Source organism: Calonectris borealis, chromosome 22 (assembly GCF_964195595.1).
Source record: "Calonectris borealis chromosome 22, bCalBor7.hap1.2, whole genome shotgun sequence".
Classification (NCBI taxonomy): Eukaryota; Metazoa; Chordata; class Aves; order Procellariiformes; family Procellariidae; genus Calonectris; species Calonectris borealis.
Window position 1 is genome coordinate 91,791 of NC_134333.1, and position 5,778 is coordinate 97,568.

At 49.8% G+C, this 5,778-nt stretch overlaps 1 long non-coding RNA gene across 1 annotated transcript; it reads left to right on the forward strand.

Moving 5' to 3' along the window:
* The first annotated feature begins 308 nt into the window (after nucleotides 1–308).
* Nucleotides 309–5,346, forward strand: LOC142092057 (uncharacterized). Its single transcript, XR_012676944.1, has 3 exons — nucleotides 309–449; nucleotides 2,999–3,077; nucleotides 4,969–5,346. It is a non-coding gene; the product is annotated as an uncharacterized LOC142092057 (long non-coding RNA).
* Nucleotides 5,347–5,778: the final 432 nt, after the last annotated feature.

The following is a 5,778-nucleotide window of genomic DNA, read 5'->3' on the forward strand; positions in this document are numbered from 1 at the left end:
TCCGGGTGGTGGGCATGGCTGGGTGCTGTGCGCTGGGGTTGCTGCGTGCCGGGCACTGGGCTTGCTGGGTGCTGCTGGCGCGGGTGCTGGGGGCTAGGTGGTGTCCAACAGGCGGATTCGTGCCAGGCGTGCAAGTAACCAATTCCACACGCTCAGGAGAGAGATTGTTTTATTCAGGCCTGGGTGCTCGCTGGACTTGCCACAAATGAAGCACACCGGGTCTAATCACCTTTCTGTTTATATCCATGCTTCTCATACATATTTTCAGTTTCTCCTTTCCATATTCCTTAAATTTCCGGGAACTAATTCTAATATTACATCATCCTAGTCACATGCGTACTAAAGCCTTTAGGGTCTCGGGTGGTCGGCAGGGGAGTGAACTCTTCATGAACCTGTTCCTTTCTTTCCTTATAAGGTCGAGGTTTGTCTCCGAGCCACGTCCGGACCAGGTTTGTTTGTGGTTCTCGTTTCCAAGGTTACTCTTCACTAGAGTCTAACAATGCTTCCAGGAGACACGATTTAGACTACAATTCTACACACCTGCAAACACCACACCTGCTAGTTACCTATCTTCTAAGCCACAGGTCTTCATTGTTTAGAATTACAGAAGCGAGCACAGGTAGTGGGGGTGCTGGTTGCTGTGTCCTGGGAGTGCTGGGTACCATGCATAATGGTGTGCAGGGTATGTCTTGCTGCTGGATGCTGGGTGCTGGGGATGCTGGGTGCTGGCCATATCCGGTGCTGGGCACTGGGGCATATCTGGTGCTGGCTGCGTGCTCTGGGGTTGCTGGGTGCTGTGCTGCGGGGGTGCTGGATTCTTGGCATGTGCATGTGCTGTTTGCTGGGCCCTGGTTGTGCTGGGTATGTGTGGGTGCTGGTTTTTGGGCAGTATGGGTGCTGCGTGGTGGGCGCTGGGCATGTCCGGGTGCTGGGCGTTCGGGATGCTGGGTGGTGGGCAGCAGGGAAGCTGCCTGCTTGGCATATCTGGGTGCTAGGTATGTTGAGTGCTGGGCAGTGGGGGTGGTGGGTGGTGGGGGTGCTGCGTGCTGGGCATGCCCGGGTGTTGGGTGGTTTGAGTGTTGAGTGCATGCGGTGTTGGTTGCTGAGCCCTGGGGGTGCTGGGCACTGGGGCTGTTGATTTCTGGGCGCTGGGGCTTCTGGGTTCTGTGCACTGGGGTTGCTTGGTGCTGGGCATGTCTGGGTGCTGGGCAATGGCTGGCTGCTGGGTTCTGGGCCCTGAGGTTGCTGGGTGCTGGGCACCGGCCTTGCTGGGTGCTGGCTGGTGTGGGTGCTGGGCGCTAAGCACTAGGGGTGCTGGTTGCTGTGCCCTGGGAGTGCTGGGTACTATGCATAAGCTGGTGCAGGGTATCTCTTGCTGCTGGATGTTGGGTGCTGGGGCTACTGGGTGCCGGGGATATTGTGTGCTGGGCACTGGCGTGCTTGGTGCTGGGCATGTCCAGGTGCTTGGCATGACCGGCTGCTGGGTGCTGGGCACTGGCGATGCTGGGCGCTGGGGATGCTGGTTGCTGCGGTGCTGGCTGCTGGGCCCTGGGGGTGCTGGGTGCTCTGGTTGCTGGGCATGTCCGGGTGTTGAGTGTTAGGTGGTGGGAGTGCTGGGTGCTGGACGTGTGCGGGTACCTTGGTTGGTTGCTGGGTCCTTGGGGTGCTGTGTGCTGCGTATGTCCGGGTGCTGGGTATGTCTGGGTACAGGGTGCTAGGCAGCGGGGGTGATGGATGGTGGGTGTTAGGTATGCTGGTTTCTGGGCACTGGGTTGCTGGGTGTGAGATGTCTAGGGGTGCTAGATGGTGGGTATTTGGTGTGGTGGGTGCAGGGCCATGCGGGTGCTGGGCATTGTGGGGGCTATGTGCTGATCAGTGGGGATGTTGGTTGCCGGTTTGCTGCGTTCTGGTGTGTTGGGCGCTGGGCATGTTTGGGTGCTGAGCATTTCTGGGTGCTGGGTGCTGGGCGCTGGTGGTGTGGTGCGGTGGGGGTGCTGTGTGCTGGGCATGTCGGGGTAGTGGGCGTTGGGTGGTGGGAGTGTTGGGTTCTAGGTACTGGGGGTGGTGGGCCCTGGTATTGCTGTGTACTATGCATAACTGAGTGCAAGGTACGTCTTGGTGCTGCATGCTGGGTGCTGGAGGTGCTGGGTGCTGGGTGTTGGGCATAGCCGGTGCTGGGCATATCCGGTGCTGGGTGCGTGCTCTGGAGTTGCAGGGTGCTGTGCTGTGAGGGTGTTTGATTCTTGGCATGTGCGTGTGCTGTGTGTTGGGCCCTGGCTGTGCTGGGTATGTGTGGGTGCTGGGTGTTGGGCAGTGTTAGTGCTGTGTGGCGGGCGCTGGGCATGTCCGGATGCTGGGCAGTCAGGAAGCTGGGTGGTGGACAGCAGAGAAGCTGCCTACTGGGCATGTCTGAGTGCTGGCTATGTCTGGGTGCTGAGCAATGGTTGTGCTGGGTGCTTGGCGCTGGAGGTGGTTGTCCCGGCGGCTGCTGTGTGCTGGGGTGTTGGATTTTGGGCGGTGGGCGTGCTGGGTGTGTGCGTGTGTTGGTTTCTGGGTGCTGTGCACTGGGGTTGCTGGGTGCTGGGCATGTCCAGGTGGTGGGCATGGCTGGGTGCTGGGCCCTGAAGTTGATGCGTGCTGGGCACTAGGCTGGCTGGGTGCTGCTGGTGCGGGTGCGGGGGGCTAGGTGGTGTCCGAAAAGCAGATTCGTGCCTAGCGTGCAGTTAACCAATTCCACCCGCTCAGGAGAGAGATTGTTTTATTCAGGCCTGGGTGCTCGGCGGACTTGCCACAAATGAAGCACACTGGGTCTAATCACCTTTCTGTTTATATCCGTGCTTCTCATACATATTTTCAGTTTCTCTTTTACATATTCCTTAAATATCCTAGACACATGAGCACTAAAGCCTTTAGGGTCTCCTCGAGGGTCTCGGGTGGCCTCTGGTGGTCGGCAGGGGAGTGAACTCTTCATGAACCTGTTCTTTTCTTTCCTTATAAGGTCGAGGTTTGTCTCCGAGCCACGTCTGGACCAGATATCACAATATCACAATATCACAAATAATTCAGCAACATCTCTGGTAAGCCATCAAGTACGCCTTCAAATTAATTGCAATGGTTCCTTAGGTGTAGATGTCCACGGTCTAGGAGGTATTTTGTTTATTCTGGTGTAATGAGTCCAAGAGTCTATTTCTTCTAATTTTACAGCAGTGGTTGTTGTTAGTAACACTTGGAAGGGGCCTTTCCACTTTTCTCCAAAGGGGTCGTCCTTCCACCTTCGCAGCTAGACTTGGTCTCCTGGACTGAATGAATGTACCAGAAATTCAAGGGGTAAAAGTGTCCTCCAAAGAACATATTTGTGTAAAGAACTCGCCATTTTACTCAAGGACAAGAGAGATTCAGTTAACACTTTTTCTCCTATTATGTGCATTTGTTCAAACCTTCCTGTTAGATCGACATTATAAGGTTTGCCATACAGAATTTCAAATGGACTTACTTTTTCTTTAGCTCTTGGGGTTACCCTCGTTCTTAACAAGGCAAGTGGTAAAGCTTCAATCCATTTCAACTGAGCTTCCTGACATATTTTAGAAATTTGTCTCTTGAATATTTGGTTCATTCTCTCTACTTGTCTGCTAAATTGTGGTCCTCTTAGTGTCTTACTCGCATTCTTGATAACCTCCGCTACAAAATGTGGGCCTCTAGCAGAAGACGTCTCTAAAGGGACTCCAAATCTTGAAATAATTTCTTTTAAGAAGTGTTTTGTTACCTCTTTTGCCTTGCTGGTTTGCCACGGGAAAGCTTTTGGCCATCCAGAGAAGGTATTTACCAATACCAATAAATATCGGGATTAGTTGCACCTTGGTAACTCTGAAAAATCTATTTGCCAGTACTCACCGGGAGTTATGCCTTTCCTTACCTCTCCAGGAGGGGGTCGGATTTGTATTTTCAAATTGTTCCTAAGACAAATCTCACATTTAGCACACTCACGCACACTTTTGGCAATCAATTACATTTTAGTCCCTATTGCATATCGTTTTACCGACTCGACCATTGCTTCTGCTCCCATATGTGTCTCAGCATGGGTTGTGACCATCAATTTCTTCATGATTTCGGGAGTTACTATACATTGTCCATGTGAAGTAATCCATCATCCTTGATCATTCTTTTTGCACTGTAATAGCTTAGCCAACTTATTTTCTTTTTCGTTATAATTTGGGGATTCTATTTGAATTTCTTTTGATGCACAGCAACTTCTTTGGGTTTTTTGTTTTGTTTTGTTTTTTGTACTGCTTCCAATAAATTTTAAATCTCTGTTCCATACTTTATAGGTGAGCCACTGGCAGACAAAAGTTCTCGCTCTTTCCGTATCGCTCCATGGGCGTGAACAACTCCCAAAGCCTATTTAGAGTCTGTCTAAATACTAACTCTCTTACCTTTAGCCAGATCTAAAGCTCTTGTCAAAGTTATTATCTTTGCCTTCTGGGCAGATGTATTTGGAGGTAATGCTTTTACTTCTTGGTCTTCAGTTAAAGTTACCGCGGCATAGCCAGCCCTCCTTTCTCGTTTCACAACAAAGCTGCTTCCATCAGTAAATAATTCTTCATCCGGAGTCTGCAGAGGGACATCTCTCAGGTCTGGCCTGCTGGCATATACCTGTTTGATAACTTGTAAACAATCATGGTTAGGATCACTCTCTTTTTCACTTGGCATTGAAGAAGCAGGATTTAAAATGGCACTTACTTCAAACTGATGCCATCTTGTTCCACTAACGGAGCTTGATATTGTAGATTGAGGGGGTGCCATCTTGCAAATGGCCTTTTTTTCCTATCATTTCCCAATCTTCGTTGTCCTTGGGAAGTCCCAAATCCCAACTAAATTACAGTTTGTTTTGCAATTGGTGCTTTCTTTTCTGACAGCCTGTACCCAGCCATTCCCCAAAAGTTTAGGAGGCTAACAGTCTTTTCTTTGCAGATCTCGACAGTGTCTGCTTCCAATAGGATGTCATCAACACACTGAAGGAGGGTGATTAGATCTTCCTTACCGGACCAGTGTTCCAGTTCCTTGGTCAAGGCTGCTCCAAAGATGGTTGGGCTATTTTTAAACCCTCGTGGCAGCACAGTCCAGCAGAGCTGAGTTCTCCCAGTCGACGGATCTTCCCATTCAAAGGCAAAAATCTTTTGACTGTTTTCTTCCAGAGCGGTCGAACTCCTGTTTTCAATTCAACTTTTACCGGTTCCACATTTTTTGCTCTTCCTGGTTTGTCTGTCGCCCAAACAGAAGGGTAAACTGATTTCTTCAGATTCTGCTGTGTTTGTCTGTAATAAACAAACTTGGGCTTGCCAGGCATTAGCTTCAGGAAAATGAACTTTTCCTTTTGTTTGGATCCAAGAAAAATGGATTTTTCCTTTTTCCAAGTTAATTTGTGCTCCCAATTTATTCAATATTCCCGTCCTAAGAGAGGCATGGTGCACTCCGGTATATATAAAAATTCATGCATCAAAGTTTTTCCGCCGATTTTACAGTTTAAAGTTTTCAAAAAAGACCTTACCTCTTTCTTTCTCCTGACCCCAACAATAGATACATTAAATTTACTCATTGGTCCTTTACAAGTATTTATAACAGAGTATTTTGCACCAGTGTCCACTAAAAAATCAACTCTTTTATTTCCCAGCTTTACTGGAACCAGGGGCTCAGCTGGGAGAATATAATTTTCTGCCCCCAGTCCCCATCCTTCAGAATCCTCTCCCATCATAAGAGATCAGCTTCAGGTGGAATTTGCTG